The 21,602-nt window shown below is 40.1% G+C and overlaps 1 protein-coding gene across 6 annotated transcripts in view; it reads right to left on the bottom strand.

Moving 5' to 3' along the window:
• The window catches only part of Tnrc6b (trinucleotide repeat containing adaptor 6B), a 213,842-nt gene that overhangs the window by 79,619 nt on the left and 112,621 nt on the right, over window positions 1–21,602 (bottom strand). The window contains exon 1 of one of the 6 annotated variants that reach the window (XM_051189423.1): window positions 12,428–12,541. The exons of the other annotated variants lie outside the window; for them this stretch is intronic. The gene's annotated coding sequence lies outside the window, so the exon portion shown is untranslated. Of the gene's footprint in view, window positions 1–12,427; window positions 12,542–21,602 lie in introns of those variants that run through there. 6 annotated transcript variants of the gene reach the window in all.

The following is a 21,602-nucleotide window of genomic DNA, read 5'->3' as shown; positions in this document are numbered from 1 at the left end:
TCATATGACCCAGTTCTTCAACTAAAATTACATGAGCGGAAAATGACTTAAAATCTAAAATATGAATTACATATATCCTTTGGTAACAGCCATAGCAACACTTAATCTGTGAGGTCAGATAGAAAATGCCTAACCCATTCAAATGACACCCAAGTCTCCATAGAAACAGTGTAGCACCTATTTTCTACTTAGGTAACCTGACTATGTTTAAAATGAATGAGCAAACCTTGTTAACTGTCCACAATTTCAGTAACTGCTATGTGTAAACTTTATGTTTTTCTGAGAGATACTTTTGTACTAATAAAAAAGACTTCCTTCTTTCAAGGAAAGTATTCTTTCTATGAGCATTAGTTACTTTTTTACTGCTATGATAAACATGACCAAAAGCAGGAACCTGGAGACAGGAGCTGATGTAAAAAGACCATGGGGGAGTGATGCTTATTGACTTGCTTCCCAAGGCTTGCCCAGACTGCTTTCTTGTACACTCCAGAATCACCTGCCTCAAGGGTAGTACTGCCCAAAGTGGGCACCAATCAGTCAGTCAATCAGTCAGTCAATCAATCAATCAATCAATCAATCAATCAATCAATCAACCAACCAACCAACCAATCAATCAAAAAACAAAACAACAACAACACACCCATAGGCATTTTGAGACTTCCTAGATGACCCTAAACTGTATCAAGCTCACCTAACAGCCGGCACACTGTGTATGGCTTGACTCTAAAAATTCTATTAACAAATACACACATTATTTCTTTAATTCTGAAATGTTTCAATACTCCAAGGATCTTCTAAGTTCTCTTGAATTTCAGTTTCATAATTCTATACCCAAACATAGCCAATCATGAAAAACATTTCTTCTCCCAGGGGCCCTCCCCTCTTCTACACTACAATCAGGGATAAGGAAGAGAAACTCAGTTTAATACCACATTGTAGAGAGCTGGAGAGATGGCTTGGTGGCTAAGAGCACTTGTTCTTGCAAAGGAGCTGGGTTTGATTCCCAGCACCCATATGGTTCATAGCCATCCATAATTTCAGTGCCAGGGAACCCAACTCCCTCTTCTGACTTCCTAGGGCACCAAGAATGCATGTGGCACACAGACACCATGTAAGCAAAGCACTCATACATATAAATCTTTAAAACAGAAAAATTACATTGTAGGATACACACCCCTAGAAATAATAAATGGATAAATAAACAAACAAATAAAATGCAATATAAAAAGATTACATTATATTTTGGACATTAATGGCAAAAATTCTGGCAAATTATCCAATATTTTTCTTAAAAGATTTATTTATTTATTATGTATAACACTGTTCTGCCTGCATGTATGTCTGCATACCTGAAGAGGTGACTAGATTTGTGAGCCACTATGTGGTTACTGGGAATTGAACTCAGGACCTCTGGAAGAGCAGCCAGAGCTCTTAACCTTTGAGCTATCTTTCCAGGCCAAAATTATCCAACTTTTAAATCAGTTTTGATCTGCTATGGGAGATATGAAGTAATGATTGTGAAAGCAGCTGAGCAGATAAGCTAACACCACCCTGCACAGGAGCTCCTGCTGCGGCCTCTCCCACACACTTACCTGCAGAATCAGAGAAACAGCTATGGGTACAAGACACTCCACTCCCAAGAAAGCACTTATTTCTATGAGTTCTATTCATCTCACACAATTCACCAAAGAATGAACTCCAGATGGGTAAAGAAGGAAGAGGAAAAAAGGAAAAGGAGGGAGGGAATCATAGTAGGAAACAGCACATAATTTAAAATATGTAATTTGGGAATAGATAAACTTTCTAATGATACAAACTCAGAAGCCACAACAAATGACAATATATCTGACCATAGGAAAATGTTAATATAACTGTCAATCAAATTCTGTGAACAAAGTCAGTATTGTGAGAAAACAACACCAACACTCTATTTTGCCACGAGCTAGATTCCACATTACATGAGCTCCTATACACATCAATGAGGAGCTAACCCAGTAGGGAAATGAAGTGGATACCCAAAAAAGGAAACATTTGGGACAAGAGTGCTGTCAACAGCAGACACCCAGACACCACTGTTGGTGAGAATGTAACCTGGTAAAAATCTCTATGCAAAACCTGGCAGTTATTTATCAAAATTAGTCTTTGACCCAGCTATCTTATTTTTTGGAATTTACCATAGGAAATTACACATGTAGGGGATTATACATGTAAAGAATACACATTGCAACAATGTATGCAATGATAAAGATTAGGGGACTAGTTAAATATCTTATCTACTCAGGGATTACTATGTAATTGTATAAAGAAGCTCTTTCTGCACTGGCGAAACTAAGTCTCTAAGATATATTGCTCAATTTAAAAGGCAAGATGCAAAACATAGTTCATGCTGTAGTATATATATAAGCAAAAGGGAGTTGCTGTATGATCTTTACGTAGGTATCTACCTTTGGAATGAAACAAAATGACTGCTGCTATAGCTACTGCTGTAAACAACTGTACAGCCTTAAAAAGTTTGTGTGAATGCTGAGGCATGTGTGTGCCACAGCATAAATAAGGGGGTCAAAGGCCAAGTCTCCAGAGTCAGCTTTCTTTGTTATTTGTGGGATCCAGGGGTCCAGCTCAGGTCATCATCAGGCCTGCATGAAAGTTCCTCTACCAGATGAGCATATTGCCAGTGCCTGTCTGTACAACCTTTTTATAGTTGGTATGTTCAATTTTTACTTTTAAAAATTATTTTAAAAACACTTTTCTCAAAAAGATTAAAATATTTATTTTTGTTTTACACTTATATGCACTTTGCAATTATGCATATGTACCACCTATGTGCCTGGTACCTGTGGGCCATCATGTTGGGTGCTGGTAATTGAACCCAGGTCCTCTGCAAGTGCAGCCAGTATTCTTAACTAACCACTGAGACATCATCTCTCCAGCCTCTTAAATATTAAATATCAGAGGATAGAGGTTGGAGGACATCTTCAATGACTCCCTTCCTCTCCCTCCACCACACAGGCCTTATAGATTAAATTCCGGTTGCCAGGCTTGGCAGCAGTAGTTTTATTATTGAGTCATTTTGCCAACCCAAGTTCAAGTTTTAAAAAGATAAAAGAAGGTACCACTAGAGACACTGGGTAAAAGGTACATAAGATTCTTATCATCTGCATGCAAGCATACAATTCTCTTAAAATAAAAATCTAGACAAAAGATAATTATTTTATTTAAGTTAAATTAACACAAAAGCTGGGGCAAAGTCAAAGGAATGGTCAGGATACAAAGAAACTCCATGTTCATAAGACCCCTGAGGTCTTACCATTACAGAAGACCTAAGGTTCCTGAGGTGACAAGTTCTATGCCCTATTCAATCCTGGCACCTCCTGAACTCTCTTGGCTCATGTAGATGTCACCAGGAAACTTTATTTCTCTTTTATTCTCACACAGTCAAAAGTATCAAATAACTAAGAAGGTTCCACTCATCTATCCACAGCTCAGCACTCTTCTAGTGATTGATTCACAGGGGTAAATAAAAGTGCTTCAAATATGGAAATACACACTGTTCACCCAATCAAACATGAAGAGGTTCCAGTGACTCCCTACATGACCTCCAGAAGAGGTTTGAGTTTGTATGAGAATGGAACACCACTCATGAGAGGCAGACAGAGGTTGAAGGCATCTCTTAAGAGCAAGACTGCTGCTGTCTCCACTCTTCCCAGGGGAAAAAAAAGTGCATGAATCACTGGCCTCCTGAATATACCTTAAAATGGAAAGAGTTGGGTGAGCCAGGACACCTTCATCAGGATACTATTAAGATCCTTCAATTAAACCAGCCCATAAAAGGCCACCCTGCCTAGCAACCAACATCTAATTCTCAAACACAGTATACCTGGGCAGGGGACAGCAAGAGGGGATGAGAAAGGCAAGAGAGAACAGTAACTCCAACACTGGCAGCCACCTCCTTTCCTTCCGTTAGCTGGCTGAACCAGCTTCAAGAAAGAACTCTAAAAAAGTAAGCCTGCTTCTTAGTGCTCTGCTGAGGCAGAACACCATTCCTGAAACACCAGCTGGACTCCACACAGGAGTCTCTCTTAGGAGAGAGACTAGGTGTATGCTAGACCGGAAGTAAAAAGGGCCTTTGTCAGAAATGAAAACTCTTGTCATGCTGCACCACAGAAAGCAAAAGAGCTAGCATTTCCCACATGTTAGCCTGGCCTAAGTTCTAGTAGAATGGGGAGTGGAAGAGTCCCAGACACTTGGAGGTTGCTCATTAGCTAATCTAGGGCCTTTCAGAAAGCTTTCACCGGTGATCCATAAGATGGTCTGAATATCCAAGGTTTTGTTTCCTCCCCAGCATGCCTGTTTCAACTCCATCTTTTCTATACATTCTATCTGCAGCTCTAGGCCTTTACCAAATTAGACTGACAAGTCTTGTCATGAAAAGCCAACAACTGTTCTCCAAATACACCAATTTCCTTTTTTCCTAAAACAAAGGCTTTAAAAGGGAAGGAAAGGTGAAGAAAGCTGTGTTTGGCCTACCAATTCTGGCCACCTAAGGGTTTCCAAAATACTGTTTTCCACTTCTGTGTGCATTTATTGCTATTTATAAAAAAAATACTTTAAATTAGAAAAAAAGAATGAAAACAAGAAATTTGGCACAAAGTACTAAAACCAAGGCTAAGTAATTTCTGAGATAGTGTAGTGCATTCACACACCAGCCTTCTTAATTATTCTCAAGCTAACAGTGACAAAAGCTTCTTGATGAGGGTGGGAGGTAGAGAGAGCTTAAGAACACAATGTCCCTCATTCCCAAGTAGAAACTGCACCTGATACACTCAATGGTGTGCCTCCAACACTAGCTCCAGGTCACACTGTTATTTTGGATCACAGTTCTGATGGCAACCCATATATAGCCACCAATGAGATCCTTCAGTGAGCATCCCTACTAGAAACCCCATGACCCTTACTGTTAGAAAGCTCAGGGGTTAGGTGGCCAGTTAGGGCAGAAATTCTTAAAATCCTTTCCATTTGTGGTATCTTTTTGCCTGAGACATGTATCAGGCAACCCTGGTGGCATACACCTTTATCCAAAGAACAATCTCTCTGGCCCTTTGTTGTACTTTTTAAAGATGAAAAGCAAAATTAAGACATGGATGTATTTATTTTTACAAAATGAATTAAATTTTGGCTGTACTGATGATGCAGAACACAGAGCATATTCAATGTTTTTCAGCCCTGACTGACATCTTTACAAATGCTGAGAATGCTGCTTTGCATAAAAATACACTTTCAAAATGGAAGAGGTATATTTAGGGTCATTTTAGAAGTTGTAGGAGGCTGTCTTCATCACAAAGACAAAATTCACTTAGTGATTCAATTTGTGTGTATGAGTGTGGTGTATTATGTATAAGGTGCGTGTACACACATGTGTGGGTATGCATGTCCACATATACACTCAAGAGGCTAGATGAGCACATTATGTGTCCAGCTCTATCACTCACCACCTTCTTCCTCTGAGACAGGGTCTATCACTGAGCCTGGAGCTAAGCTGTCAGGCCAGCAAGCTACAGCAATTTTAACTGTCCTCAGCATTTTTAAGTATGTGTGGCCATGCCCTGCATTTTACATGATGCTAGGGACTCAAACAAGTCCTTATGTTTACACAGAGAGCCACCTTCCCAGTGTCTCATTTAACCCAGACCCTCATTTAATCAGCTCATATAAAACCCTGGTTAGAGACTCAGGTGGTAATTTGGGGGAGGGGAGGGATTGAAACAGAGCTTATTCTGTATCCCAGGCTCTTGCCTTAACTTTCAGAGAGCTGGGATTACACCTGTAAACTTTCTCCCAGCTTTCAAACAGCCATTTTAAAAATCAATTATTCTAAAATATTGCAATTCAGATATACTAATTTGATATTTACTGAGAGATGATGGTAAAGAAAATATTAAAAATCTTTGTTTTCTGGAATTAAGCCATATGTTTTTGTAACAGCAGGAAACTGTCTACACAATTATTGTAATTCATAACAATCTTAAATAGGAGCTGAGGTGTTTCAGGCAGCATCTGGAGGTGTGTGGACATGCCCAATGTGAAGTGCACATGTTATGTGTTCATAACCAAGGCTGCAGTCTGCAGTCAAGTTGTATAAATGCAACACTGGCGAACACTGCCAGAAATACTTGAAATGTGTTTGATTTTAAGCTAATTTCTGGTCACTGCATCTTCAGAAACCTTACTGTTGCCAAGTTTTTCATAACATCCACATTCAGTTATATGAACCCTTTAAAGGGGTCATGACCCACAGTTTAGAAAGACCCTTGGCCTGCTCCAGCAGTCCTCAAGGACATCAGCTGTAAACAGGACCTTAATATGTTGCTCAGAAGGTTACTCACGTTTACAAATGAAGTACTTAAAACAAAGGTAGTAACTGTTTAGTCACCATCCCCATCCCCCACCCTAACACTCTGAAGCCTCCTATATCTTACAGGCCACAACTTGTACATAAGAGTAGAACATGACAGAAACTGGGCTTACATTCCAGAAAAAGAAACAGGCAAACCTGGTGATTTCAGCAGGAATCGACGGATATTGTGGGGAAATACACCAGAGCTCAGCAAGGAAAAATGGAGGCAAGGCAGAGATCTTTTTCAGGTAAACAGTAAGGAGGGCTTCAGCAGAGACCCATATGAGAGCAGAAATACAAGGACAGGAAGAAGAACCAGCTCACGTGTACAGAGAGCAGGTCTGGATGGCTGTTGGCCACATCAGCTTTCCCAGCCTAAGTCTGCAGAGTAGATAGTTGCTGGTTAGAGAAGCTAGGGGTGTGGGAGATCGATCAGTCATGCCTAAACAGTACAAAAGCTCCTGTCACCATTTTGAGGACTTTTTACTTCCCTGGAGCAACAATGGAAAAAAGCTTCCTCCTGGATCACTCTACCCTTGCAGGGCTTCCTCACATCCTCACATCCACACCTGCTTTTCAAAAACTGTACCTGAGGACCAGACTGCTTACTCCTCTTTTAAGAAAATATTCCATGTCTACCTACTAAGTGCCAGGTGTTTTCCAGGGTCTGGGGATAGAGAGGTGAACTGGACATCTGTCTTTAAGAAGCTCAGCCTGGACTCTCCAGAAAGACAGGTAACCAAACACATCTCTATGACTGGTGCATTGATTTTTTTCAACTTCACTCCTGCATGATGTCATCTACCCAGACCAACCTGAAGAATCAAAAGCAGTCTGGGCTTCTTCCCAGAATGCTTTTCAAGATCAGATTTATGCCTGTGGTCCTCTGAGAAACATCTAGGGGCAGACAATTAACATTGTTTTCCCCAGCAAAACCACTCCCAAGCCCAGCTCCTAAAAGCCTAAAAGTCACTCATGTGGCTTCTAACTTACACCCCCATCTCCTCTACCATGTCTCCCTGACTAGACAATCAACTACTATTATCAAAACCCAAATATAGTTTCCTACCCTCTTCCAGTCACAAACTGAAGTTTGGGGCCATGAAAGGTAATAGATAACTTTTGCAGATAACCTTTGCTTCTTAAAGCAAAAAAAAAAAAAAAAAAAAAAAAAAAAGAGCCCTGTCCATCCAGGTGTGCTATAGACTATTACTTTATGCTATGTTACATTTGTTTAACTCTGTAAAGCAGTGATTGTCTGCTTGTCTAAAACATCTGATGGCTTAATAAAGAGCTGAATGGCTAATAGCGAGGCAGGAGCAAGGATAGGCTGGCAGGCAGAGTATAAATAAAAGGAGAGACAGGGGGAGCAAGAGAGGACATCAGGGGCCAGCTATCCAGCCACATAGCCAACCACAGAGTAAGAGTCAAAGTAAGACATACAGAACTAAGAAAAGGAAAAAGCCCAGAAGCAAAAAGTAGTCAGGATAATTTAAGAAAAGTTGGCAAGAAACAAGGCAAACTAAGGCTGGGCATTCATAAGAAAAAGTAAGCCTCCATGTGTATTTATTTGAGAGCTGGGTAGTAGGGCCCACAAAAGAGGTAAAAGTAAATAACAACCAACTACAGGTGTTCTTGGACTATGAATCTCTCACCTACAATGTTCACCAGCAATGCTTCCTCTCTACATCACTATCACTTAGAATCAGTAAGGTGCTGTGTTACAGGAGCTAAAAATTATTTCTAGGGTTGGGGTGTACCTCAACAGTAAAATACTTGCCTAACATGCCCATGGTCCCAAGTCTGATCCTCAGTGCAGATAGATGGTGGTGATAGCAATGGTGGTTCTAGTGTATTAAGTCACCATATAGGAATATTACAAGCAGCCTCAAAACAGCTATATTTTACAAAGTATACAGAAATAACTATTAAAATATTCAACAGGCAACAACTTGGGTAAAACTTGCAGCCATAGTGCTAAATGAAATAAGCTCAACACAGAAGAACACAGGGCATGATTCCAGTGTCATAGGCAAATCCATGCCAACCACCAAAGTGGTGAGATGGTGGTTGCCAGAAATTGGGGTAGGAGCACAGGTGAGGTAAGTTCTAGACATTTGTTAACTACATTGCATACTAAACTCCGGCTAGGAGTAGACTCCTGGTAAGTGTTCATACTACAGTAACTATAGCAGAATTTATTGAGGCAAGTCTGGTATTTTCCTATTGTCTTTCAAGTTTACTCCTGTAACATTTTCCAGCTACACTCCCCCCACCCTGCCCCCTTAGACTACACAGTGCTAGGACACTTTTTTCAGTCATCTGGAAGTGGAGAGGGCAAGTTCAAGGTCTAGAATTCAGATCTAGAGAGAAATTAACTTACACAGTCATATACATCCTCTTAGTACTGTCTCACACATGATGGGTTTGTGGTCACCAAAGGTGAGTGCTGCCATCTCTGGCTTGGCTTGGACACCCCCCACAGGATCTAGACATCAGCCATTTACCTGTGCTGGGCCTTCCAAGCTTTCTCCAATGTAACTACGATATAAGCTATCTCTGCTTAGAGGAAAGGGAACAGAGCTCCTGGGCATGACATGAAAGTTTGAGAGGACTAACTAAGAGGGAAAGGAAGGGATGCCACAGATGCTCCAGGCACTGTACTACAACAGAAGTAAAAGTTCTGGAGGAACAAGTGCCTGTACACCGTGTTCATACTGCAGTCAAATGTTGCATTTGGGACTAATGGCAACTCCGAAGAACAAGCATTATTTAAAGAAGGTGGTAATACTGCTTCAGAGGGTATGTGCAGTTTTATAGTTCTTTTCACTTAATTATTACAGAAGGTAGCAAGCAGATATATCATGTCTTCCTTAATAAGTGGTCTCTTTCTCATGGTTTCATTTCCAGCCAACTATGAGATGAAGGCAGGTCCAGTAGATCTAGCAGATGGAGCTGGACAACTCATAGCTCTGTGGGTCTCATTAATAACATCCTTTTACTGTCAGCGTGGGAGCATACGTATGGTTAACTGGGTGAATCTCACGTTTACATTTCAAAAGGTCACAGGCAGCAGGGAACAGAGTATTGTGAGAGATGTGCAGATGGAGGGCATGTTCAAATTGGTAGGCCCATGGAGTAGCTATCAGTCAAGGTCCACCCAGGAGACAGAAACCACACTATTTTAGCAGAGAAATTTTAACATAAGGGGTAACATAAAGAATTTCTAACTAAGTATTATTAAAATTATTAACAAGTCACTGACAGAGGTGGGGAGAGATAAGTCAGAACTTCGCAGGGTGCATTGAGGGGGGCACACATGAGGAAAGGCCATGTACCTTTGAACAGGGGACTTTGGTTCAGTGCCATCACCACAGAGGGTGCCATGGTACTGATCCTGTAAGGAGAGAAAACTAGAAACTGGATTCAGCTGATACTACAGGAAGGAGCTGCTGCAGTTGGAGTAAAGAAATGTTGCCCAAGTGCCCCTCATGGGCTCAGGAAGCAGCAAGGTTTTTTTCCTTCTCTAGCTATGCCTCTTTTCAGCAATGCACAGCCAAGAGCCAGGTGACACACTGGGCAGGAGCCCAGTTTCACATCACCTGTTGGAGTAGAGAGAGGTGGGTCTGGAGCAGAGAAGTCAAGTCCTGATAACCGGCAAACCAGAAAACATTGCCTAACACGCTTTTTGCCATCTATTCTTCTTTTCCAATGGAACCAACAACTCACTAACCAAATATATCAGGTCTAGGAAGGTCATCACGTCTAGGAAACAAAAGATAGTGAGACTCTGTATTTTACATGTCACTGAGGAAATAAAATGACAATAATCACACCGACTTGATGCTATGACTCCATGAACTCTTAAAGTATATCCCACTAAAAAATGCTAAAAGGTTAAAGGACTAAACGGTCACACATTCTACAACAAAATAGCAAACAAAACAATTTCTGGAGCTGGGGATGTAGCTGTCAGTAGAGTGAATTCTTAGCATACACATGGCCTGGGTTGGATAACCAGTACCACATAAGCTTCCAGCTGAAGGACAGAAGACTAGCTACCTAGTAGGTTAAAGGCCAGCCCATGATATGTAAGACCCTTCTTAACTAACAACCAAATGAACAAAACCCACCACACTTTCTATGTAAAATTAATTCTATTAAACAGGAGGGAGAAAAACACTTGAAATGAGTATCGCTCAAAGGTATTGATGTGCTAATTACTTAGCATGTGTGAGATTTAACCCCCAGAAGAAAAACAAAAAGGAGGAAAATACTCCAAATAAAATTCTTTTGTTAAACTTTTTATTTTGAGAAAACTGGTATACACTTGCAATTTTAAGAAATACTGGGAGCACTGGAATGACTTTGCCTAGTCTCTCCCAATGGTTACATCTTAGAATACAGCATCACAGCCAGAATACCAGAGTTGATCAAAATCCAGCAGTGTTCAGATTTCACACTTGGTGTGCTGTTCTTGTGTATTGCATCCAGCACACGTTCTCTTGTTCACATTCACATATGCAGCCACCCTGAGGCTTCATCACATGCTGCTGTTCACACCACAGTCACCTCTTCCTAATACTTGCCCATCTCCACCCTACCCCAGGAAGAGTTTATCTTATTCTGTCATCATTATCCCCAGTATCCTTTTCTCAATATAAACAGTGATCAATGACCAAGGTACCTTACTCAGCTTTGGGGATAATTATTTCTATGTAGCATTGCAATACAATGCAAAGATTTCTCCAAATAAGGAACTCTCTCTGAGCCCCATTATTTCCTAATGACTGTAGCTCTCTGTATGATGGCTGCTGCTGTTATCACTGTGACTTATTAGCCTGTCTGTCTGTCCTGTTCCTAGGAAGACATCACCTGACAGATTTTCCACAGAGTAGCCAGTGACCCTTATAAAATGAAGTATTGTGCTTACTTAAGATCCCTTATGGCCTTTCATGGCTTTCCCAACCAAGTCTACATTTGCCCTGCTATAAACAGGGTCTTTGGCACTTTATGCCTGCTCTCTGGTCCCCTCAGGCCCGCCCCAGAAATGGATACATGTTTTCCTGGGTGTTTCCTGACTACTACTAGACTCAGGATACTGCCTCCTCCAAAAAAGCTTGTTTGATGGCCTTTCACCTCAGGCTTCGTCCCCTCACCATATGTACACACCCCCACTGTAACAAAATATAAGACAAAAACTGTATCATTTTAACCATTTCAGTGTATACTTCAAAGCCATCAAGAGTCATTTCTTTCAGGCTGAATTTGAACTTTAACTTAGGTAGGAAACAGAATCTACTAAAAAAAAAAAAAAAAAGTAATTCACAATCTAATTTACTCTTCAGAAAGTAAAGAAAAGCTATGTGACAAAAGAGGAAACTCAAAAGGGAAGAAACAGCAATGGAAAGAATTTAGACTTTGGGGTCAGAATCCACTCCTTTCATCCTAATATAACCTGGCACATGTAAAATGAAGTATGTGGCCACACATTTCTGTTGGAGATGGAAGACTGACCAGGCAAGCCTGGCTGGGTTCTTGTGTATCCTCCTGCTGTCCTTTCAAGGATGAAGGGCAGGTAAGGAAAAGCAGGCTTGGAGCAAACCATACTGAGTACAACCTAAGTAAACTTTTCAACAGGCTGTTGGTTTGGCCTGAGTTCTGTACTTAGCTCATATGACCAATGCAACATCAAGTCAGTTTTGTGACAGTTAAAAACCCTAGTAAGTCCATTTTTGCATCTGAGAAGTCAGAGAGAAAGAGGTTAGTAGCTAAATCTCTAAATAAGCTAGTACTGGCTGGCTCACTGTATAGATCAGACTGTTCTCTTACACCCAGCGATCCTCATGCCTCAGTCTCCTCCTGCCCTTCCAATTTAACATTTATGGAGGAATGTAACTTTGAAACAACCAATATATCTTTTGCTCTATTTCTGCTTTCAGATTATGAACCAATCTCTGCTCAGCTCATCAGACACATTCTATTTGACAGAATGAAATATTGCTGATTCTAGAATCACAAATAAAAGCTAACCAAGATCTTTAAATGTGATGCAGTTACTCTTTCTCTTCTTTTTTGATTAGGGTCTTGCTATACAGTGCCAAGGCTAGTCTCAAAATCATTCTTCTACTTCAGCCTTCCAAGTGCTGTATTACAGTTGTACAGCTTATCATCTCCATCAAAGCTTAATCTTGTCTTTTGATAGATCTAGTGACTGACAAGAAGACAGAAAGGACAATGTTAATAACTCCCTAAACCCCTTAAAGACCACAAGGAGGGGGAGTAGTGCACTGACTCTTGTATGAGCTTTGGTCCCCCTCATGGAGTCCTGAGAGTAGAAAAAGCCTCTTTCTCTTTTTGGTTTTGAAATGCAGCATTCATTTGACTTTGAGGCAGGCACAGAGCAACCTGTGCAGATGGGACTTGAAGGAATGTTAATGTTGTGACTAACTTTGGAAAAGTATTCCTTGGGGTTAGCCCTGCAGGGAGTAAGTCTAGCTAGCCTTTCAGAATTCCCAGGAATTCTGATTCTATCTATGCTGTTTCTTTTTCTTGCCTGCTTAGGTAAGAGAAGCCTTGGATATAAGGCTCGGAGAACATGGGCTATTATTGGTCAAAGGACTTTCAGAGTGAAAACTACAATTTAAGAATGGGCAGTTTAAACACACAGATATTAGAGCACTCCCCACTAAAAACACATAACTGAACACAAATAATTAAGGTTTGGTGTTAGGACAAGGTTGATCATGCCATCCAGCAGCCATGAAGAAGTGTCCATGGAACAGATATACTGTGAAAGCATGTTACCACCCTACTCCATGGCATCTGATCCTTAGGTTCTAATCTGAGAGGGACTCTTTACATTTCTAAAGAACTATGTTTCATCTTCTGGCTATGTCTGCTCCCCACCCCTTTTTTAAATATGTAAACACCTTAGGCCTCCAAAGTGACAAAATCTTACTGTATACAATGACCTTTTATTTTATAGACAGGGTTTCTCTGTGTAGCTTTGTAGACCAGGCTGGCCTCAAACTCAGAGATCCTCCTGCCTCTGCTTCCCCAGTGCTGGGATTAAAGGAGTTCAACACCACCACCAGCTCTTTTACAATGGCCATTATTATGTATGCACTCTGTAGTGATTCTTTCTCTTATATAGACTGATGCAGCTAGGTGGAAATGAACATTTGTACTGGTGGTTAGTTTTAATTATAGAGTTACATGGGTCTGTGGGCATGCCTGTGAGGGATTTTCTTACCTAAGTTAACTGAGGTGGAAAGAATCACTCTAATGTGGAACCATTTCACAGGCTAGCCCTTAGATTTTGGTGAGAAGTAGAGAGCAAGCCAGGGCCCAAGCATGCATTTATTTATTCTCACACTGCTCTTGATTGTGGATATGACTAGCTGCTTCAAATTTCTGCTGTACTGGTTTCCTCCCTACAGTGATGGGCTGTAACCTGGAACTGTGAACTAAAATAGACCCTTTCTCCCTTAAGTTGCTTTGGTCAGGGTATTTATCATACCTAACAGGTAATGAAACTTAGTGCCTCATTTGTGGCTAGTGCAATACGGCCGAACAAAACGTACATTTTAAACGTTTCTAAGATTTATTTATTTTATGTGTATCAGTGTTTTGTTTTCATGTATGGCTGGGTGCCAGGTGCCCACAGAAATTAGAAAATGGTATTGGATCCTTGGTACCTGAACTACAGTTGTGAGCAGACATGTGGATACTGGGAGTTGGGACTGGGTTCTGTACAAGAGCAACAAGTGTTCTTAACCACTGAGCCATCTCTCTGGTCCCTGCTAGTACTTTATTTTTAAATCACACCAACTCTTTTTTTTCTGGGGTGGGGAAGGCAGTGTCTCATGTATTCAAAGCTGGCATCTTAACTTTCTATGCAGAGGACCATATTACCTCCATTTCTTCTCTCTCTCTCCCACCTCTCTGTTTTTCCAGACAGGGTTTCTCTGTGTAACAGCCCTGGCTGTCTTGGAACTCACTCTGTGGATCAGGCTGACTTGAACACAAGAGATCCACCTGCCTCTGTCTCCTAAGTACTGGGATTAAAGATGTGCACCACCACTGCCTGGCTTACTTCCCTCTCTTCCTCCCTTTTTTTTTAAGAGTTACAACAATACAAATGCTTTATTCAATAGCTGCAGGTAATTATGGGCCAAGTGGTAGATATCCAGGACCTAGCAGCTAGGTCAACGTAATCTTCTAGCCTCTCTTTCTGACTCCAGTAGGGTGAGCACATCACCCTCTCAAACCGGGCCTTTGACGTTTCGAATAATAGAGCGGCTGGTGTCATCCATAAATTCCACGCACACCTGTGTGCACTGTCTCTTCGAACCGGTCCTGCCCAGCACTTTGGTTACCCTAGCCAGCTTGATGGGCTGCACTCGACTGGTGTCCATGATGGTGCCGATCTGGCAGAGAGACTTGCCTCCATTTCTTAATTGCTAGGATTACAGGTGTCATGTCAAGCCAGTTTACTCAGTGAAAGGGACAGAACCCAGGGCTTCATGCATGTCACACAAGCACTCTATCAACCAGCTACATCCCAGTCCTACCTTAAACCCCTGCCAGTTCCTCTTAGTTGTCTTTGGAAGTGATTCTGAGTCACAAAAAGACTGCATGAATTAGCTCAAACCACCCTCACTCTTGGCCATTTTGTTTTTTAACTAGAATTCACAGTGAATTTTCCATGCTGTTTTCTGTGATAAAGGTTTGGAGTTTTTCAACTAGATGATGAATACCATGCTAAGATAGGCTTGGATGAAACAAAAGCTGGTTTTATTTCAATCTGTCTATTAATGATGCAACTTTAATAGAAATGGGCAAGTATAAGGTATCATTAAAAGAATTTCATGGGAAAGTCAATGTTCTAAAGCAAGGCTGCCCTGAGAATGGCCTTTGACTAGAATAAATTAGAATTTGTTTAATATAATAATTACTTAATATAATATTGGCTTTTGGGATGCTGTACGGTCCACAGTGTCAGAAGCTACTTCAACGCCAAAGTATGGGACAACTGTGATCAGCAGGCCTTTTTTCCTCCTTCCTGTTTTCAGTTTCTCTCATCTATAAAGTCAAAACAAATCTTAGCTGGGCGGTGGTGGCCCATGCCTTTAATCCCAGTACTCAGGAGGCAGAGACAAGTGGATCTCTGTGAGTTCAAGACCAGCCTGGTCTACAAGAGCTAGTTCCAGGACAGCCTCTAAAAAAACAGAGAAACCCTTTTTCGAACCCCATCCAAAAACATTTTAAATTAAGTATTCAACATTTGAATCACCTTTGGCTTGAAATGGACATTTCTATTATTCTTCCACTCTTAAAAACAATTTCTAAACATTTTTACTATTAAGTACTTAATATATACAAAAAAAATTTGTGCAACTTACACTCAGCTTAAGGAACACAATGATTCCAGGACATAAAAACCCTTGTATAATCTACCTTTTTATATCCCACCCAAGTTGCATCTTCTTTGATTTACCAGATAGTATTTTTATCCTAATATTTTCATTTTATAAATGGAATTATATGACTTTATTCTTCTGCAAATTTAGTTCTCAATCAGCTATAGATTATTTGTGTAACTCACAATGAGGATACCATTGTGAAGATGAGTATGGAGGTGTATACCTGTAATCCAAATACTTAACAGATGGAGTGAGAAGTATCAACTGTTCAAGGTCATTCTTGGCTACAGTTACTTCAACATTACAACATGAGACTCCCCTGCCTGTCTAATTTTATTGATGGGCATCTAGGCTTTCAGTTTTTACCACTATAAGCCATATTGTCATGAATAACCTAGATCATGTCCTTTCTATGTATGTGCAGGGGAGTTCATCTCCTGGGGAACAAGTACATTCCCAGAAATAAAATGCTGGACACAAAGTACCCTCACTGTCCAACTTCACTTCCTATCTAATACACCCTACACTATTTCTCAAAGTGGTTATGATTTATACTCTGGTTAAAGAGTGTTTTCACTGTTTCACAGGCTCAAACAAAACTTGTTATTTTAACACTTTTCAATTTTTGCTAGATTGGTGAGTATAAAGGCATTCATTGTGGTTTAACTTACAATTCTTTGGTTACTAATTAAGTTAACTGACCCTAGCCCCCAGTTTATTTTCAGCCATTTATTTAACTTTGTGTTTCCTAATGGCTCTTTTTAACCATCAGTTTGGAGTTTACTGTATATAGATACACAGATACAAATCCTTTGTTGACCATATGTGCTGAAAATATTTTCTAATCTTTATCACTTTCAATGTCATTTAGTGACTATAAGTCTTAATTGTAATAAACGTAAATGGATCAAAACTGTTTGCTTGTTATTGCATTTAAATAATCCATATTCCAAATTATAAACATCCTTTCCATATTCATTTCTTAGGACTAACAAAACTTTTCCTATTTTCCTCCACCTAGTTGATATTTGTTTTATATATGGTGCCTGACCTGATCCAAACACAAAGAAGAAAACACTCCTGTCACTGGGAGTAGAGACTGAAGTGATGCAGATATATTTCAAGGACACCAGAAGTACCAGGCAAAGACTAAATAACAGGAAGAGAAGAGGACCAATTCTCCTCTGGAGTTCATTTTGGACTGCTAGCATTCGAAACTGTGAGAATGTAAACTTTGGAAGCTTTAAGCCACCTAGTTTGTGATATGTTGCATGACAGCCTTGAGGGATTAATGCAACAATCCACATGCAGTATTTCTACCATTTGTGGGGAAGTCTATTGCTCGTTTGCTCCCTAATCTTTGTTGTCAACTGTCACCTTTTCCTGGGGAACACTAGGGATAGTTCTGTCATGGAGCATTTTCCACACACATATGGGATTCAGAGTCCACAATGATCCACCACTGCCTTCTTCACTAAAGCTTTTAACACACAGTAGACTCATTATCCCACCTGCATTCTTTTCCTTTCTCTTCCTTCCATATTAATTTTAAATCACCTTATCAAGTTTCCAAAAGGCTACTGGAACTGTCATTGAAATGAGTTTAAGTTTATGCACCATTTCAAGGAAAAGTGTTACCTTTAAGTCATTGATTTGTCTTTATTCATGAGCTGATAGAATTCTATTACTATTTAGTTTTAAATTTAGTACTGTCTAATATTTCTACACATTCTCCATAAATGTTCTATTAAGTTTAATCCCAAATGTATTTCCCAGATCCTTCGGAATATTATTTTGTTAGTTTTTATTAATTATTATTATACCTGTGCAGCTATGCACATGCCATGGTGTGTGTGTGTAGGTGGGGTGTCAGAGGACAACTCACACCACAAGTTCTAAGCATCCAACTTGGGTTTGTCAGGCTTGTGTGGCAAGTGCTTTTACCTGCAGAGCCATCTCATTGACACATAAAAACTGCATACTTAAACAGGGAATTATTTAAATAAAAAAAGATGAATTTGCTGATCTTCAGAAATAGATCATGGTCAATGCATCCTGAGTTGCAATTTATATGGTAGTTTTATTTTGTTTTTTTATATGAGGGCTCACTATGTAGCTTAGGCTGACCTCAAGCTTCTGATCCTCTGGTCTCCACCACCTAAGTGCTGGGTTTTTAAGTATGTGCCAGAATGCTGAGCCTCCAGAAGTTAAACTTAAAAAAAAAAAAAAAAAAAAAATTTTATTTATTTTATTTTATTTATGTGTGTGTGCACTTGTGTACAATACAAGGGGGTATTGGGGCCCTGGAGAGTTTGATTTTCAGGTGGTTGTGAACCATCCATATGTACTTACCGGTATCTGAATTCCAGTTACCTCTAAATGAGCAGTAAGTACTTCTAACCACAGACTGTTGACATAGATGCTAGGAACTGACCTCCAGAGGGACTGCTGAGACATGTCTCCAGCCCCAATAATTACATTTAAAAAAAAAAAATGTGATAAAATAGTAAATGGAGATTGTCTCAAGACTAGCATTTCTGAGCTGAGGGTATAGTTCCATGGTAGAGTACGTGCCTATATGTACCACAAAACAAAACAAAAAACAAATTTATTTCTAACAATGATTGCTTTCAAATCATATACAATTAATTTTTTAAAATTACTCAGTGTTTGCGGTGCACACCTTTAATCCATGTACTCAAGAGGCAAAGGCAGGAAGATCTCTGAGTTTGAAGCCGGTATGGTCTACAGAGTGAGTTCTGGGACAGCCAGGGCTACACAGAGAAACCCTGTCTGGACAAACAACAAAACAAAACAAAACCAAATGTCAATGCTTAGCTCTTAATTTTGGACTAATGATTCTCTACCAGAGCTTACCAAGTCTTGGGCTCCCAGGCTGATGGCGTGGCTTCTTTTATGAGGAGCTATCACTTGGCTGTGCATGACCTTTCCATGATTATACTATTGTTCCTCTCCATTAGCAATACATGGAGTACAGCAATGGCCTTTTAATCAGTATCAAGCAACCCTCTTCCATATTTGGTACAAATTGGTACAAAACTGTGGGCTATTCACAGACACTAAGTACATTTGTTTGCTTGCTTTATAACATTATAAACCCTACACTACCATTAATGACATGGAACATGAGTGAACAAAACAGTTAAATTCTGACAATGTACCTTACAAGGAAATGCCAAGCAATAGGGACTCAGTAGCCAGAATGGCCAGCCTACTCAAGGAGGATGCCTGAAATTAACATCAGTGTTAAAACATATGAAGAGGCTGGGGACCTGGCTCAGCTGATAAATTGCTTGTCATGTAAGCATTTGGAGCCTCAGCACCCATGCCAGGCACAGGGGCACCTTCCTGGAGCTTGCTGGCCAACCAGCCTAGTCACACAAATGAGCTCCAAGTACAGTGAGACCCTGCCACAAATAAAACAAAGGTGAAAAGTATATGTAAGACATTCAATACTAATCTCAGGCCTCTATGTGCACATACATGATAACCCGTGCACATCTACATGAACATGTGCATGTACCACACACAAAACTGTACAGTGAGCAAAACATTTAACTACACATTTTCATGATCCTTTCAAATTGGTGATGAAAACAGAACTGGAGATCATGTGAAATAAGCTAGATAAATTTTTCTCATAGATTTAAATATGAATACTTTTACAGTATGTATGTGACAGTCATGTATGTGACATGAAAGTAAAATGGCAATTGAGTGGAGAAGAGGTGGCCTAAAAGGAAAGAAAAAGCAAGAGAAGGAAAGGGGCAAACAAAATACTGCATGTTCTGTCCCACATGTGGAATCTAGATTTCACTATAGACAGACATAAATATTGTATGTATACAATATACTTCATATATATACATGAAAGCAGAAAGGGAACTTTGGGGAGGTGGAGAGGACAGTCAAGAAGGGCAGTAAGAGTAAAGTATATGACATATGAAAATATCATAATGAGCCGGTGGTGGTGGCACACACCTTTAATCCCAGCACTTGGGAGGCAGAGGCAGGTGGATCTCTGTGAGTTCAGGTCCAGCCTGAACTCAAAGTGAATTCCAGGACAGCCAGGGCTACACAGAGAACCCCTGTCTCGAAAACCAAAAAAGTCATAATGAAACCCATTGTTTTGGATTGGAGAGATGGCTAAATAGTTAAGAGCACTGCTGCTCTTCCAGAGGTCTTGCATTCAATTCCCAGCAACCACATGGCAGCTCACAATCATCTATAATGGGGGCTGATGCCCTCTTCTGGCATGCAAACATATAATGCAGACAGAGCACTCATACATAAAATACATAAATAACATTTTAAAAAAGAAACTAAGCCTGGCAGTGGTGGTGCATGCGGATCTCTGTGAGTTTAAGGCCAGCCTGGTCTACCAGAGCTAGTTCCAAGACATTCTCCAAAGCCACAGAGAAACCCTGTCTCGAAAAACAACAACAACAACAACAACAAAAAAACTCCATTACTTTTTATGCTAACTAAAATTTTTAATGGTGCTGAAAGTAAAAAGAATGAAATAAATCCAATACTGCTGTTTAGTGAGATAAAAATGCATCATACTTTTAAAATAATAATTGTTGAGAATCTTTTCTATTAATTGCACTGGTAAATGAGAACAAAGGTTAGGAACCAATCATGTTTTTCCTGTATTTTAATGAACTACCTGCATCACTATAGGAATCAAGTAATTGGCAAAATAATAAAAGCAGCAGCAGCCACTAATGACTGGTAACAATAGGAGGTGGTGTCAGTGTGACTGAGCTTCTTGATGGCTGCAGGCAGCAGGCAACCCTATAGTCATCAAAGTCAATTATTCTCACAGAAGAGTATCCCCAGCTGCCCCTCCCCCATTACACATCTAGAGTATTGTTTCTTGACCTGTGGGTCACACTCCCTTTGGGAGCTGAACAACCCTTTCATAGGGATGAACTAAGTGCATTAGAAAACAGATATTAACATTAAGATTCATAACAGCAAAATTACAGTTATGAAGTAGCAATGAAAATAATTTTATGGTTGGGAGTCATCACAACATGAGGAAGTGAATTAAAAAGGATTGTAGTATTAAGAAGGTTGAGAACCACTTGCTCTAGAGAGAAACATGCATGCTATATTCATTTATCCTGTAGAATACTTGTTTAATGATGCAAAGATGTGTTGCATTTGTTTAACTCTGTGAAGTTGTGCTACTGTGCCTGCCCAAAACACCTAATTGGCCCAATAAAGAGCTGAATGGTCAACAGCTAGGCACAAGAGGGATAGGCAGGCCTGCCAGGCAGACAGAATAAATAGGAGGAGAAATCTAGACTCAAAAGAAGAACAAGGAACAAGAAAAGGAGGAGAGCAGGATACCAGAGGCCAGTTACCCAGCCAGCCACAGAGAAAGAAGGAAAGATATATAGAATAAAGAAAAGTAAAAAGCCCAGAGGCAAAACAGTTAAAGAGATACAGAATAATTTAAGTTAGAAAAGCTGGCTAAAAACAAGCCAAGCTAAGGCTAGGTATCCACAAGTAAGAAATAAGTCTCCATGTACTTATTTGGGAGCTGGGAGAAAGGGCTCCCAAAAAGTGGAAGAAAAAAAAAAAAAAAAAACCCCAAAAAAAAACAAAAACTACAGCTCTGCAACACAGAAAATCCACTCTAACTAGTCACTTCTTAGCACCTTTTGAATACAAAACAAGGTACAGGAATCAAAACACCTTTATAACACAAAAAATAAAAGGGCCCAGAGACAGATATTGGGGTTCAACCT

The sequence above is a fragment of the Phodopus roborovskii genome, unplaced genomic scaffold (assembly GCF_943737965.1).
Source record: "Phodopus roborovskii unplaced genomic scaffold, PHOROB, whole genome shotgun sequence".
NCBI classification, from domain to species: Eukaryota; Metazoa; Chordata; class Mammalia; order Rodentia; family Cricetidae; genus Phodopus; species Phodopus roborovskii.
Note: the sequence above shows the minus strand (reverse complement) of the source record. Positions and strands in the feature narration are given on the sequence as shown.